Here is a 17,019-nt window from a genome sequence, read left to right on the forward strand (position 1 = left end):
GTGTGACCTTGTTCACATTCTGTCTAAATATCCCATAATATTACCGTCTCCAGAAAAAACACCGGCGTGACTTTTTTCAAGCAGCCATAATATATTTTACGTAATCCGTATCCATCGCTGTAGTAGTGTATAAGTTGACCTTTTAGGCATTATTTGCCCTGTAGGCATTTTTTGCCCAGTGTGTTATTCAACCAACTGCCATCTAGCTGTGTGACCTTGTTCACATTCTGTCTAAATATCCATAATATTACCGTCTCCAGAAAAAACACCGGAGTGACTTTTTTCAAGCAGCCATAATATATTTTACGTAATCCGTATCCATCGCTGTAGTAGTGTATAAGTTGACCTTTTAGGCATTATTTGCCCTGTAGGCATTTTTTGCCCAGTGTGTTATTCAACCAACTGCCATCTAGCTGTGTGACCTTGTTCACATTCTGTCTAAATATCCATAATATTACCGTCTCCAGAAAAAAACACCGGAGTGACTTTTTCAAGCAGCCATAATATATTTTACGTAATCCGTATCCATCGCTGTAGTAGTGTATAAGTTGACCTTTTAGGCATTATTTGCCCTGTAGGCATTTTTTGCCCAGTGTGTTATTCAACCAACTGCCATCTAGCTGTGTGACCTTGTTCACATTCTGTCTAAATATCCATAATATTACCGTCTCCAGAAAAAACACCGGAGTGACTTTTTTCAAGCAGCCATAATATTACGGATTACGTAAAATTACGTAATCCGTATCCATCGCTGTATTAGTGTATAAATTGACCTTTTAGGCATTATTTGCCCTGTAGGCATTTTTTGCCCAGTGTGTTATTCAACCAACTGCCATCTAGCTGTGTGACCTTGTTCACATTCTGTCTAAATATCCATAATATTACCGTCTCCAGAAAAAACACCGGAGTGACTTTTTTCAAGCAGCCATAATATATTTTACGTAATCCGTATCCATCGCTGTATTAGTGTATAAATTGACCTTTTAGGCATTATTTGCCCTGTAGGCATTTTTTGCCCAGTGTGTTATTCAACCAACTGCCATCTAGCTGTGTGACCTTGTTCACATTCTGTCTAAATATCCATAATATTACCGTCTCCAGAAAAAACACCGGAGTGACTTTTTTCAAGCAGCATTCATATATTTTACGTAATCCGTATCCACCGCTGTAGTAGTGTATACGTTGATCTTGTGGGCAGTATTTGCACAGTGTTTTCTTCAAACCGCCATCTAGCTGTGTGAGCTTGTTCACATTTTGTCTAAATATTGATAATATTATCGTCTCTAGAAAAACCACTTGAGTTACTTTTTTCAAGCAGCATTCATATATTTTACGTAATCCGTATCCACCGCTGTAGTAGTGTATACGTTGACCTTGTAGGCATTATTTGCACAGTGTTTTCTTCAAACCGCCATCTAGCTGTGTGAGCTTGTTCACATTTTGTCTAAATATTGATAATATTATCGTCTCTAGAAAAACCACTTGAGTTACTTTTTTTCAAGCAGCATTCATATATTTTACGTAATCCGTATCCACCGCTGTAGTAGTGTATACGTTGACCTTGTAGGCATTATTTGCACAGTGTTTTCTTCAAACCGCCATCTAGCTGTGTGAGCTTGTTCACATTTTGTCTAAATATTGATAATATTATCGTCTCTAGAAAAACCACTTGAGTTACTTTTTTTCAAGCAGCATTCATATATTTTACGTAATCCGTATCCACCGCTGTAGTAGTGTATACGTTGACCTTGTAGGCATTATTTGCACAGTGTTTTCTTCAAACCGCCATCTAGCTGTGTGAGCTTGTTCACATTTTGTCTAAATATTGATAATATTATCGTCTCTAGAAAAACCACTTGAGTTACTTTTTTTCAAGCAGCATTCATATATTTTACGTAATCCGTATCCACCGCTGTAGTAGTGTATACGTTGATCTTGTAGGCATTATTTGCACACTGTTTTCTTCAAACTGCCATCTAGCTGTGTGTATTATCGTTTCCAGAAAAACCAACTGAGTTTTTGTTGTTGTTGTTTTTTTAAAAATAATGCCAGGCAAAGGCAGGCCGCCACGCAGAGGCCGTGCTAGGGGCCGTGCTGCTATGCAATCCTGTGGCCCTAGCAAATTGCCCAGTTTTAAAAAGCCAATGACCCTGAACTCCCAAAATGCTGAAAAGGTAGTTGACTGGCTTACACAGCACACCCCATCCTCTACCGTTTCTAACTTTACCACAACATCCTCCTCATCCTCCACTGCTATGGCCACCCCACGTAACACTTCCTCCACCACCGGTGCCCCTTCTTCACTGGAGTCAGAGGAGTTATTTTCCCATGAGTTTCTTGAACTGAGTAATGCGCAACCATTATTGCCAGAAGGAGATGAGGACGTTACACCAGATTTAATTCTGGCAGAGAACACGATAGAGATGGACATAATGAGTGATGAGGAGGAGGTCCCCGCTGCTGCTTCCTTCTGTGATGTGTCAGAAGAAATTGATGCATCTGAGGAGAATGATGATGAGGAGATTGATGTTTTGTGGGTGCCTAGTAGAAGAGAGCAAGAGGAGGGTAGTTCAGATGGAGAGACGGAGAGTCAGAGAGGCAGTAGGAGAATAAGACTTAGAAGAAGCAGGGAGGACAGCCCGCAGGGATCAGTAGGGCAACAACATGTATCGGCACCTGTGTTCAGCCGGCCAACGCACCCGCCATTGCCGCCAATGCCGCCAACTTCTACTGTTACCGCCAGATCGCACACTTCCAAAAAGTCAGCAGTGTGGGATTTTTTTAATGTGTGTGCCTCTGACAAAAGCATTGTAATTTGCAATGAGTGCAGTCAGAAACTGAGCCTTGGTAAGCCCAACAGCCACATAGGTACAACTTCTATGCGAAGGCACATGAGCGGCAAGCACAAAGCACTTTGGGAGCAACACCTCAAAGGCAACAGGCAAACTAAAAGCCACCCTCCTTCTGGTCCAGCATCTTACTGCTCTACCTCTGCTCTCCTTGACCCGTCTGAACCACCCTCCACTCCGCCTTCCACCTTGACCACCTGTTCCCATTCCCAGTCATCTGCCACCAGCCAAGTTTCTGTGAAGGCCATGTTTGAGCGTAAGAAGCCAATGTCTGACTGTCACCCCCTTGCCCGGCGTCTGACAGCTGGCTTGTCTGCACTCTTAGCCCGCCAGCTTTTACCATACCAGCTGGTGGACTCTGAGGCCTTCCGCAAATTTGTAGCAATTGGGACACCGCAGTGGAAGGTACCCAGCCGCAATTTTTTTTCTAAAAAGGGAATACCACACCTGTACCAACATGTGCAGAGCCAAGTTACCGCATCTCTGTCACTTAGTGTTGGGCCAAAGGTCCATATGACTACTGACGCATGGTCCTCCAAGCATGGTCAGGGCAGGTATGTCACCTACACTGCCCACTGGGTGAACTTGGTAATGGCTGGGAAGCAGGGAATGGGTAGCTCAACAACAACAGTGGAGTTGGTGTCACCGCCACGGATTGCACGCGGTTCTGCCACCACCTCTACTCCTCCATCGCTCTCTACCTCGTCTTCTTCCTCTTCTTCTTCTTACTCTGCTGCTGGGTCCTCCTTCTCCTCCTCCACACCTGTGCACCCCCAGCTCCCCCTAGGCTATTCGACGTGCCAGGTACGCCGTTGTCACGCTGTCTTGGGGAATGACGTGTCTGGAAAGCAAAAACCATACCGGATCTGTACTCCTGTCATCTCTGCAGTCACAGGCCGATCGGTGGCTGACCCCACACCAACTGCAGATCGGAAAAGTGGTGTGTGACAATGGAAGCAATCTGTTGGCAGCGTTGAGACTGGGCAATTTAACACATGTGCCCTGCATGGCACATGTGTTAAATTTAATAGTCCAACGTTTTGTCTCCAAGTACCCAGGATTCCAGGACGTTCTCACCCAGTCCAGAAAGGTGTCGGCCCATTTCAGACGTTCCTACACAGCCATGGCACGCCTTGCTGACATTCAGCAGCGCTACAACATGCCAGTCAGGCGTTTGATTTCTGACAGCCAGACTCGCTGGAATTCAACGCTCCTTATGTTGGAACGTCTGCTGCAACAACAAAGGGCCGTCAACGAGTACCTTTTTGAACTGGGTGGTAGGACTGGATCTGCAGAGCTGGGGATTTTTTTCCCCCGTTACTGGGTGCTTATGCGCGATGCCTGCAGGCTCATGCGACCTTTTGAAGAGGTGACAAATATGGTCAGTCGCACCGAAGGCACCATCAGCGACCTAATACCCTTCGCTTTCTTCCTGGAGCGTGCCGTGCGACGAGTGACAGATGAGGCTGTAGACCAGCGTGACGAGGAGCTGGAAGCGCGCGATTTCTGGTCAGAATCACCAGAACGAACCCAGGCACCTGCTGCAACGCAGGGAGAGGTGCCAGAGAGGAGGAAGGTGGCTTTGTGGAGGAGGAGGAGGAGGACCAACAGGAGCAGGCTTCCCAGGGGGCTAGTGGTGACCTTTTGGGGACCCCTGGTCTTGTACGTGGCTGGGGGGAGGAGACGGTGGATGATGCAGTCCTTGATAATGAGGAAGCGGAGATGGATAGCTCTGCATCCAACCTTGTGAGAATGGGGTCTTTCATGCTGTCATGCCTGTTGAAGGACCCCCGTATCAAGAGGCTTAAGGAGAAGGACCTGTACTGGGTCGCAACGCTACTAGACCCTCGGTACAAGCATAAAGTGTCAGAAATGTTACCAACATACCACAAGTCCGAAAAGATGCGGCATTTACAAACCAGCCTGCAAAAACATGTTGTACAATGCTTTTAAGGGTGATGTCACTTCAGGAACTCATCAACATTCCAGGGGCAGAGGTGCCAGTAATCCTGCCACGAGCACACCTGCAAGGACAAAGCCCTTTGGCCAGTCTGTAACGTCAGACATGCAAATGTTTTTCTGTCCAAGGCAGCGCCACAACCCTTCTGGATCCACCCTCAAAGAACGCCTCGACCGGCAGGTAGCGGACTACCTGGCATTAACTGCAGATATCGACACTCTGAGGAGCGATGAACCCCTGGACTACTGGGTGCGCAGGCTTGATCTGTGGCCAGAGCTGTCACAATTTGCCATGAACCTCTTGTCTTGCCCAGCCTCAAGTGTGCTCTCAGAAAGGACCTTCAGTGCAGCAGGAGGGATTGTAACTGAGAAGAGAACTCGCCTAGGTCACAAAAGTGTCGATTACCTGACCTTTATTAAAATGAATGAGGGGTGGATCTCGGAGGGTTACTGCACGCCGGAAGACTTGTTCTGACTTCTATGCAGCTGTCCTTCTCTTCAAGCCTCATGACTCCACACACAGCTGTCCTTTAGCGTCCTCCTCCCTCCGCCACCGTTACAAACTAGGGTGCAAACCCTACTGGTTTAATTTTTTCTGGCCTCTGTGCTTCAGTGGCTGCAACCAAAAAAACTGGGCAAACAATGTCTACAAGGTCAACGTATGGCAAAAAATGACTATTTTCAGCATTTATATGGCATATTTTTTCTGGCAACTGTGCTTCAGTGGCTGCAACCAAAAAAACTGGGCAAACAATGTCTACAAGGTCAACGTATGGCGAAAAATTACTATTTTCAGCATTTATATGGCATATTTTTTCTGGCAACTGTGCTTCAGTGGCTGCGTCCAAAAAAACTGGGCAAACAATGCCTACAAGGTCAACGTATGGCAGTTGTTTAAAGAGAACAGTAGATTACTAGCCAGCAAAGCTACCTAAGCTAAAATGTCCCTCAAATCCCTGCAGACTTCTGTCCCTCCAATACAGAGCAGTATCAAGCAGATTACTAGCCAGCAAACTTACTATCATCTGTCCCTGAAATCACTAACAGCTCTCCCCCTACACTATCTCTTCCAAGCACACACAGGCAGATTTTTCAGATACATTTTTGCCCTTGATCCCCCTCTGGCATGCCACTGTCCAGGTCGTTGCACCCTTTAAACAACTTTAAAATCATTTTTCTGGCCAGAAATGTCTCTTTTAGATGTTAAAGTTCGCCTTCCCATTGAAGTCTATGGGGTTCGCGAACCGTTCGCGAACCGCTCGCATTTTTGCGCAAGTTCGCGAATATGTTCGCGAACTTTTTTTCCGACGTTCGCTACATCCCTAATCCACGAACAATTGACAATTGCAAGAAAAGAGTCAGCGACATCAAAAGGTTGTTGAAGAAAAAGTTAGCTGAAGAAAAGAAGTATGCACGTGGTACTGGAGGTGGTGCTCCACATGAAATACATTATTTGGAATATGAAGAAGATTTTAAAAAGGTGATAGGACCAGATATACCGTATATACTCGAGTATAAGCCGAGTTTTTCAGCATCCAAAATGTGCTGAAAAAGTCTACCTCGGCTTATACTCGGGTCAGCGGGCAATAGCCGAGATTGCAGTCACTTTTAATCATTCCTATACCAACAGTACACTTGGGGAGAGACTGCAATATCCCACAATGCCCTCTGTTGGTTTTATGAAAGAATAACAGTGCGCCCTCTGTTGGTTATATCAAAGAATAACAGTGACTGCAATATCACACAGCGCCATCTGTTGGTTGTATCAAAGAATAACAGTGACTGCAATATCACACAGCGCCATCTGTTGGTTGTATCAAAGAATAACAGTGACTGCAATATCACACAGCGCCATCTGTTGGTTATATCAAAGAATAACAGTGACTGCAATATCACACAGCACCATCTGTTGGTTGTATGAAAGAATAACAGTGACTGCAATATCACACAGCGCCATCTGTTGGTTGTATCAAAGAATAACAGTGACTGCAATATCACACAGCGACATCTGTTGGTTATATCAAAGAATAACAGTGACTGCAATATCACACAGCGCCATCTGTTGGTTATATCAAAGAATAACAGTGACTGCAATATCACACAGCGCCATCTGTTGGTTGTATCAAAGAATAACAGTGACTGCAATATCACACAGCGCCATCTGTTGGTTATATCAAAGAATAACAGTGACTGCAATATCACACAGCACCATCTGTTGGTTGTATGAAAGAATAACAGTGACTGCAATATCACACAGTGCCCTCTGTTGGTTATATCAAAGAATAACAGTAACTGCAATATCACACAGCGCCATCTGTTGGTTGAATAAAGGATTAACAGTGATGGCAATATCACACAGCGCCATCTGTTGGTTATACGAAAGATCAGTGATGGTTTTATGACACACAGCACTCTCTGCACAATTCTCTTTCACCATCAACTTTGCAAAGAAGTCCGGTCGATCGCTGGGGGAGTCTCTTTGGCGGAAGGTGCGCTGCTGGGAGACAGGGCTGTAGTTGTGTCTAGGCTTATACTAGAGTTAATAAGTTTTCCCAGTTTTCGTAGGTAAAATTAGGTACCTCGGCTTATACTCGGATCGGCTTATACTCGAGTATATACGGTAGTAGATGGCATCGATGGGCACATTGACACTGATGGTAAGATTTCTTTTTATTCTATTTTTTCTTATGTTCATATGTATGTACCCCTTTACAGCAGTTTACATTCTTGTTTAAAGGAACAAATTAAACAATGAAACAATGTACTGTTGCCCTGCACTGTTAAAACTACGCTGCTGTGTAGCCATGTGGGCAGCCATTACAAGGGGAAACGGCGCTTATGTGTTATCTGCTATCAACCTGGGCTATTGAGCCATATTTAAAATGCCCCATGGCTATTGTTATTTCTTTGATTTATTTGTTTTATTTAAGAGTCTGCAGTTTCATCAAGGTCTGTGGTGACTGGAAACCATGAAAATCCTACTCAGATGTTAAATTCCACTCAAGGTACAAATTCATCAGCAACCACTGGAGGACCTAGTGACATAGGTATGTATTATATGTTTATTCTAAATTCTACATGCATAGTTTGTTGGCTAAACAATATTTTTTTTTAACAGATGATACCGATCTTTCAAACCAACATGATGCTTCAGAGGACAACATACTATATTCTAGTGATTTCCCTGGTTAGTATTATTATGTATGTTTATTATTTTTCATTACAGTATATATGTCACATACAATGAACTAATATATTTGATTTAGATATCCCAAATGATGATGCTGGTTCAACTGTGACTTTGGTACTGGAACCTGTATTGCAAAGTGAAGGGGATCACATGGACAACCCTGGTAGAACATATCCTAATACAAGCGAAAATAATGATAGAGGAGAAATTTCAGATCTTCTTTTTCTCTCAAAAGTCATTGAAAATTTTAGTACCAATACAAATGCTGTGAGAAAGCTGGAATTAAGGAAAATAAAAAAGATGAATAAGGTTGAGGCTCACCTTAAAATGTTAAATCAACATGTGTTAGAGATTCATAATCAGCAAAGGGCAGATTCTCAGAGAACCAAACAGTACCGTTCAAGAAAGTTATTTCTGATGCAAGAGAATAATAAAATATTGCACAAGATATTACAGGAACCAAAACAAGTAAACCACTGTAATCCTACTACTGAAGCTGTCTCTGCTGCTGCTTTGAGTTCACAAAAATACAATACCCGCAATGGTCGCAATAAAAATGATAGCAATGCTGCTAAAATTACATCTGAGAAAGTTTTCACTAAAAAGAGAAAGAAGTAAAAAAAAAGTGCAAAACACAAATTTTGTTCCATAGCATGTTTTATTTTTTGAAAGTTTGCATTTCCAAAAAGTGCTCTTCTGAAGTTCAATATTGACATGGTTCCGTAGAATTTACATTGTCACAGATAACTGACATTGAGAATTGGTAATCCATTTCTGACATTTTCTGTGGGAAAAAAAGAATATGGTTAACATTTGTTCATTGTAAGCAAAATAAAAAGTTTACAAAAAATTACATCTGAAGTGTGAGTTGATTAACTGCATCCTCACATTTCTTCCACTGTCAGTAGTTTCATTACAGCTGGAGCTTAACTGCTCTTGCACACTTTCAGAATACGTTTCTATGTCAGGCACACCATGCTTTAAAGCCAGATTATGCAGAATGCAGCACACTATAATGATATTTGTTACTTTTTTGGGTAGACATCTAAATCTGGCTTTTAACAATCCAAATGTTCTTTCAATTACTGATCGTGTGCTGCGATGTGCTTCATTGTATTTCTCCTCAGCTTGTGAATGTGGGTTTAGTACAGGAGTCATGAGCCATGGACGACATCCGTAACCAGAGTCACCTTAGACAATAAAGAAATAATATATACATCATATATACTATATATGCATTAATATACACATTATACTAATTAATGTGAAAATTAAAAGGAAAATGTTGCGAAAAAGAATATTTAATATAAGCTTTCTCATACTGAAATAACAAACTTTAAAATAATCAAGTTTATATTCACTCTTCCTCTCTCAGCATCTGTTTGTTTTTATTCTGTCTTCATGCAGCAGTTGGGTGTCAGATGAATGATCCAATATATCTTGTAGGTGGGGCTCCTTTCCTAGCAGATGTATTAGAGTTCACTCAAATAACTGATTCCAGTACAATCATAATATGACAAATGAACTGCCTTTTGCACAAAATCTGCATGTACAGTGAACTCTGTATCTTCTATGCAAAAGGAGCCCCGTATGAGAGATATTGGATCATTCATCGGACACCCAACTGCTGCATGGAGACAGAATGAGGAGAAACAGATGCTGAGAGAGATAGTGGAAAAAAACTTGATTATTTCAGAAACAAAGCAGAATTTAAAACTGATTGCATTTACAGTTTCTTACTTCAGTATGAGGAAGCTTATATAAAATTTTCATTTTTGCTATAGTTCCCCTTTAACTAAAAGGTGAACCACCCCTTTATTAAATTTTTAAACTTTTTTTTGTTAGCTAATCTGAAAGCTCCTTTACATCATATGCTTATGTTATGTAAGTTATTTAGGCATGAATTGTAATGCATACACAGATATACTTACCAAGTAACCAACCATCTGGCATGTGTCCATCTTCAAATTTTTGAAATAAGGAGGACTGCCGAAGAACATACGAGTCATGTGTAGAACCTGGGAATCCTGATTTAACACTCATTATCCTATGTTTACCATCACAGACCATCTGTACATTTATTGAGTGGAAGTGCTTTCTGTTTCTATATTGCTCTTCACCATGGCGAGGAGGCCGCAGTGGAACGTGTGTACAATCAATTGCACCTAACACATTAGGCATTGCAGCTATTCGGAAAAATTCAATTTTTACATCATCCCACTGTGCTCTGTTTTGAGGGAATTTAATGTATTCTTTAGCTTTAAGTGCAATTGCTGTTAAAACAGTTTCTAAATACCTTGAAAAGGTAGGTTGACTTATGCTTGAAACAATAGATGTGACAGCCTGAAAGGAGCCTGTTGCTAAAAAGTGTAATACAGCCAGTAATTTTACTTGTCCAGGTACTGCATGTGTCCGGCCAGTCAAAGGTTCAACTTTTTCTTTTATATTATTATATAAGCTGAGTATAGCCTCTCTGTTTAGGCGATATCTCTGAACTATCTCACTGTCACTTAGGTTGTCAAGGTTAGTTCTTTCTAGAAATAGTCTAGGCCTTCTGACAATATTCTGGTGGTTGTCAGCGTTGTTGCTTCTAGAGGTTATACTGACACGCTGTCTTCTGTGTATTATGGTTCTTCTTGCTAATGAAATCGATAGGTCTGACAAAATCATTTCCATTATTCTCACCGACTACTCACTGTCCTGCGGCGATCGTTATGCGTAATACGCATCACACAATAACGCTACGCACGCAACTACCACAATCACGCGAGATTTTGTAATGTGTAATAGAGATAACACTGGACAACAGAAGAATGGAGCAACAATCTGTGTTAGCCAAAAAAAAAATTTTCACCCTTGAGGATCTGCATTTTATGGTTGACTACCTAGATAAGTATACATATGACAATCCACCAGTTGTGAATACGAATGCTTATAAGCACAAAGTTATGGGAAAGTTAGTGCGAATATTAGGACGCAAGACTGGAGTTCAAAGATCTATAAAAGAAGTTCAAGTACACTATTCAGATCTAAAAAGAAGGGAAAAGAAGCTATATTTACAGATACTACAAGACATAGGTGCATATACTGTATGCCTTATACCAATATGAGTATGAGTTATTTTATGTTATTTATTGTATTAACTGATCATATACATTTTTTAGGTAAGTCAACAGAAGCCATGGAAAATGAACCTGGTACAAGTCAAAAAACAGGTAATTATATATGTCTTTCTATGATTTCAAAACTTTTTTATCGTTGTTTCTATTATCAGTTTTAATTTATATTTATTTTATAGCAAGTTCCCAGGGTGAAACTTCAACAAATGAAGCTGAAAAAAGCCAAACATCAGGTATAATGATGAATATATTTATTTTTTCCCTCATCTTTTTCCCTTTATCATTTCTTTTTTTCTTACAACTCTTGCTATCATTCTCTTTAGACTACTGTATTTACCTTATTCTTCTATCTGCTCGCTCTCTCTCTCTCTCTCTCTCTCTCTCTCTCTCTCTCTCTCTCCCCCTATTTCCCAAGACTTTTCGCTTACATTCCTTTCTACTTTCTTCTGTTTTCTTAATAATGTTGAAGTCTATAGAAAAATAGTATATAGGCAACACTGTTATAGTTATTACTTACTATTATCAATAATAGAGAATTATTTGGCAAATCCAAATGGAAGCTCAGTCTGTCGTAAAACATTTTCAAAATATATCACCTGTATAGAATCGATTTGTAGTCAAAAGTGAACTTATGATCAGTTACTGTATACGATGAGCAGCAGTGTTATAAAGTTATTTGTTTTTTTTGTAGATACAATTGATTCAACAACTTCTACAAATGCAATGCCTTCATCTAAAAAAAGAAACAAAAAGAAAAAACATACATGTGATTGTGACATTCACCTAACTGAAGTGAAAGAGATAATACAGAAAGTGGACAACAAAGTGGACTTTCTGCTTCAAAAAATGGATTTATGGGGTTTTTTTAGATAAAGGAATAGTGACACATTCCATATTTTAACACATTCCATATTTTAACACATTCCATATTTTAACTACAACATGCCAACTTGGAATATAAACAGTGAATTTTTTTTACAATTTTTTTTCAATTACACACACATCCCCGCAATACTTTGTTTTACTAACTCACATCAGTCAGTAACTTCATGAGTGACATCATACTTGAGGGGGTGTCAACAAAAATGTAGGAATCTGCGTTCAGCCTAATTGCACTTTTTATAATGAAAGCTTCAATCCACTCAGAAGGATTTAACGATCATCCTGGAATATCAGCCTTTCATTGAGAAAGAGGAGAGCACTCAATCGTCTGTTTAGTGATTAATATTTATTCATTCTGCTAAACACAGTGTTTAGCAGCATGAATAAACATTTATCAAAGCAGTTAATCTGTGTTTGAGTGCTCTTCTCTTTCTCATTGAAAGGGGGTGTCAAACTTCAGAGAGGTTGGAGGACAATGTGGAGTGTGTCACTATTCCTCTTGGGTATTACCCTTTCTTTATTTTCATTGATAAGATAATGCAAAAATTGCAGATAATGCCAAACATTTTTTCTATTGTTTAATTATGTTATCCTATATGTGACTGTGTTAATAATAACTGTAACACAACAGACCATTGTGTTGCATAGTTAATTAAGGAGACAATACATATTCTAAAATTGATAGAAACACATAAGTAAATTATGTGTATCTACATATTACATAAGTAATTATGTTTTGAACATATGCTATTGGGTATTACCCTTCCTTTATTTTCATTGAGAAGATAATGCAAAAATTGCAAATAATGCCAAAAAAGTTTTCCTGTGTTTAATTATGTTAATCTACAGATAATTCTTTAATAGTAACTAAAAGTTCTCAAATGTGACTGTGAGAATAATAAGAGCTACTGTAACACAACAGACCATTGTGTTGCCTAGTTAATAATTCAAAGTTGATATACATGCATAAGTAAACTTTACACAATAAAAATAAGTCTCTGGTGTACTTTTGTTGGCTGAGAAGTAGTTTTTTTTTTATCAATTACTATTCTGTCTGTCTGTCTGTCTGTATATGTATAGGCTGATACAGTCTCTTATCTGTCTGTCTATCTATATCCATCTCTCTTCCCCCTCGCTACCCATCTCTCTTCCCCCTCGTTATCTATCTATCTATCATCTCTCGTCTCTGACTGATTCACCTGTGCCACTGACCGATTCTCCTGCGATAATTCACCTGTGGAGCCTCTTGTGCCACTGACTCACCTATCTATCTTCATTCTCTATTTCTCTACGTAGCTAGTTAAATAGCGATCATGGTCTCTGTCTAAACTGTTTCATCTAGCTCTAATTATGTTTTATGGAGCTACATACATTTTGCTATATGTACTGGATCATTAACAAGGAATTTCAGCAACATTTATTAAGGCAAAAACAGCAACCAATATAAAATCGTCATTGATCCATAGGCGTATTTTAACAGCGAATTTTGGATCGTAATTTATAGAGAGAAATAAAAACGCCACTTGATGAATAAGCGATTCTTTTCCAGTGGCAGAAAATCTCGTGACTTGCGAATCATGGTGTATGTATAACGCAGCCATCGAGTTTTTCCCGGTAACTACATTAATAAATTGCCAGATTTCGATTTAGCGTATATTAGTGCGTAAATGTATGCGTATTATTCATACAAGCCTTTATAAATGTCGCCCTATTTGTCAGAGGCAATCTGAAATATTTAAATGTGGTTGACAGGGAGTGTCCATGGGGTTGTGGGGTGGAAGAGACGCAGCAGCATTTCCTACTGGAATGTCCAGTTTCCTCCTCTCTAAGAGACAGTGTGGCAAGAGCTTTAGCTCTTAATATGTTCAGAGATTTGGACTTTGCTGAACTTTCATATGGTGTCATTAAGAACGATAAAGCAGGAAGCATAAACAGACTCACACTGTATATAATTCTGGCAGTTATGAGGTATCACTTATGGCAAATGAGGTGCAGAATAACCCTGAGTCAGTTGCAACTGTCAATTGAAAATCTCACCAATGCTATTTGTCGAGATATTGTTATTATTAAAACTAAGGAGATTGGGTTTTCTGATATGTGCAAAGATTTGTGGGAAGGGGTTAATTTTGTCTTTTTCAAATGTTTGATTTGTAAGTAATGTAATATTTTTCTTTGTTCTAATCTGATTTGTTTTTGTAATTTTGATTATTTTAAATAAAATTCCCTAACACAAGATAACAACTGCCTGGCAGATCTAAGACCAGCACTCAATAGTAAAATCCTGATCCCACTTCAACACATTGTTACATTGAGTAAGAGAAACAACAGTCTGCCAGAAAGCAGTCTGCCAGAAAGTGCTGGCTCTTTCTGAAAGCACACGACCAGGCAAAATGACCTGAGATGACTGTCTACAGGCCAATATTACAACAACAACAAAAAAATACACTTGCTGGTTCAGGAATTAAATTTTATATTGTAGAGTGTATTATATGCAGTGTAAACAGTGTATTTTAGAAATAGAACTACATCATAAAAATCATGACAGAATTCCTTTAAAGTGATACTGATTCTAAAAAATTATTAGTACATCAAAAGTTACCTGTAGCTCATGTTGATCGTTTTCCTCTGATAGGGCTGCTTTTGTAAGTAATTGTTGTTTGAAGTTTCTAAACCTTTTGCCAACCTGTCCCTTCTTAACATGCCAGTTAGCGTTTCTAATGCTAACGGACTGCTGAAGCTCAAGTATGGCAGCCTCCTTATAGAGGAAAATGGGGGATCAGATGGGTAATGTAAAAACATCTGCAAATACTTTTATAGCAAAATTATAGATAGCATGCAAAGAAAATATTATGATGGATTTTAAAAAAAAGTTTAATGTCTGGTGTCAGTATCTCTTTAAGATGAATTTGAATAGATGCCCTTGCATCTGGTGGAAAGATCAAATAGATAATAAAGCATCAAAGACTTAATTGTATGGTCCCCACTGTATATTCATACATAGTTAAATGAGACCTTGCAGATATCTTTTCTATTTCATTAACATAATTGTATTCATTATTGAAGCATGGCATATTCTAGATGGGGCTTAACCACTGATTTGGAAAGCTAACCTCTCCTCCTGTCAAACTATTCTCCTTTTAATACAGTATAATACCATGCTTGTCCTTGCTGCTGCTGAAAGGCATTGCTTGGTACAGCTAAGTTTATTAATTTTTTAATATTAATACTAGCTACATGCTGCATTCACACCCTGCAAAAAGCAATTACATTTAAAATGTATGCATTCTAAAGACTCAAGTCCTGTATATTTAGCATCTGCTTACTTGTATGTCTGCACCTAGGAGTACTACATCAGTGTACACACCAAATAATTCTATGCAAAAATGCATGCTCATGTATTTTCTCACTGAAATCTGTTCAGTGTGTCTGCAGCTAGGCCACCAATGGGTGCAGACACACAAGTGAGCAATTGCAAGTGAACAGCCTGTAATGCTGACCAGCCTCATGTGGCAGTACCTATAATGTTTGTAATTCCTATGGGAGTATACACAAAATGTAAATGGTATTTAGTCTTCCCAGCTTGCTCCTTCTGTCACCCTTTGACCACATATGACGTGTTTACAACTGTACTAAAACAGACACCATGATACCATAAATCACTATTTTCAAACAAAACACAATCCAAGAATTATCAGCATGTACAAACAAACCATAATCAATGACCTAAGATTACTCTGAAGAGGCCAGAAGTCAAAGACTCAGCACCATCACGAGGAAACTTCGGCGACTTCTGAAATCGGAGCGCCACGAGTGCATTAGTGCAGACGATTCTTCATTCAAGCAGACGGAAGGCAGTTCAACAGACGACTAAATCTCCCCAAATCTGCCCGTCTGCCTCAACCCTAAATGTACGTGTGCTTCTCCGTTCTTATTATATAATGATGTACAGTGTTTTGTCATATAATAGGTAAAGAAACAATGACAATGTTCCTTTCAGGAGAGGGCAGTTAACTATGCATTTAAGAGGCTACCAATAGATGATTTTCCATGGGAGAACTATATGTACCTTGGCAGTTTTTTGTTTTTGGGAAGACTAAGGGGCCGATTCACTAACTTCGAGTGAAGGATTCGAAGTAAAAAAAACTTAGAATTTCAGTGTTTTTTGGGCTACTTCGACCATCGAATGGGCTACTTCAACCTTTGACTACGATTTCGAATCGTAGGATTCAAACTAAAAATCGTTCGGCTATTCGACTATTCAATAGTCGAAGTACTGTCTCTTTAAGAAAAAACTTTGACCCCCTAGTTCGCCATCTAAAAGCTACCGAAGTCAATGTTAGCCTATGGGGAAGGTCAATCCTTCGATCGTTGAATTAAAATCCTTCTAATCTTTCGATTCAAAGGATTTAATCGTTCGATCCAGGATTATTCCTTTAAACTATTTGCGCTAAAATCCTTCGATTTGGCTATTCGAAGTCGAAGGATTTTAATTCCCAGTCGAATATCGAGGGTTAATTAACCCTAGATTTTGGACCCTTGGTGAATCGGCCCCTAAGCCTTCCTGATCCTCAATTTTTCTCCACCTATGGTTCTTTCAATTCAGCGCTGTCCAGCTTATTACATCTAGGGGGTCAGTTATTTCTCATACAGTATCTTTGAGGGATGGATTAAATTACAATGATGATATCATATAGGGAAGCCTAAGGAGACTTTAAGCAGACTGGGGGACATAAAAGTCATTTGGAGGACCACATCCAGCTTGCAGACAGTCAGTTGGACAACCCTGCCTCAAATCATTTTACCTTGCCTAAGTTCTGGGTCCGACGACACAATGGATGGGCTTTCACTGGAGGTACTGTAGGCATCACTGTGTGAAGGTCGATGTAATATGGGCGGCTCTGCAAGCAAATAAGGAAAAAAAAATTCAATATGCTGGACATACTCAGATGCTTTTGCACAAGTAACTTGCATAAGAAACTGCAACAATACATGTAAAAACAAGGAGGAATTTGATGAACTG

The 17,019-nt window shown here is 39.8% G+C and overlaps 1 pseudogene; it reads right to left on the minus strand.

Moving 5' to 3' along the window:
* LOC108704104 overlaps positions 1 to 17,019 on the minus strand; it is a 156,892-nt pseudogene that overhangs the window by 103,829 nt on the left and 36,044 nt on the right.

The sequence above is a fragment of the Xenopus laevis genome, chromosome 1S (genome assembly GCF_017654675.1).
Source record: "Xenopus laevis strain J_2021 chromosome 1S, Xenopus_laevis_v10.1, whole genome shotgun sequence".
NCBI classification, from domain to species: domain Eukaryota; kingdom Metazoa; phylum Chordata; class Amphibia; order Anura; family Pipidae; genus Xenopus; species Xenopus laevis.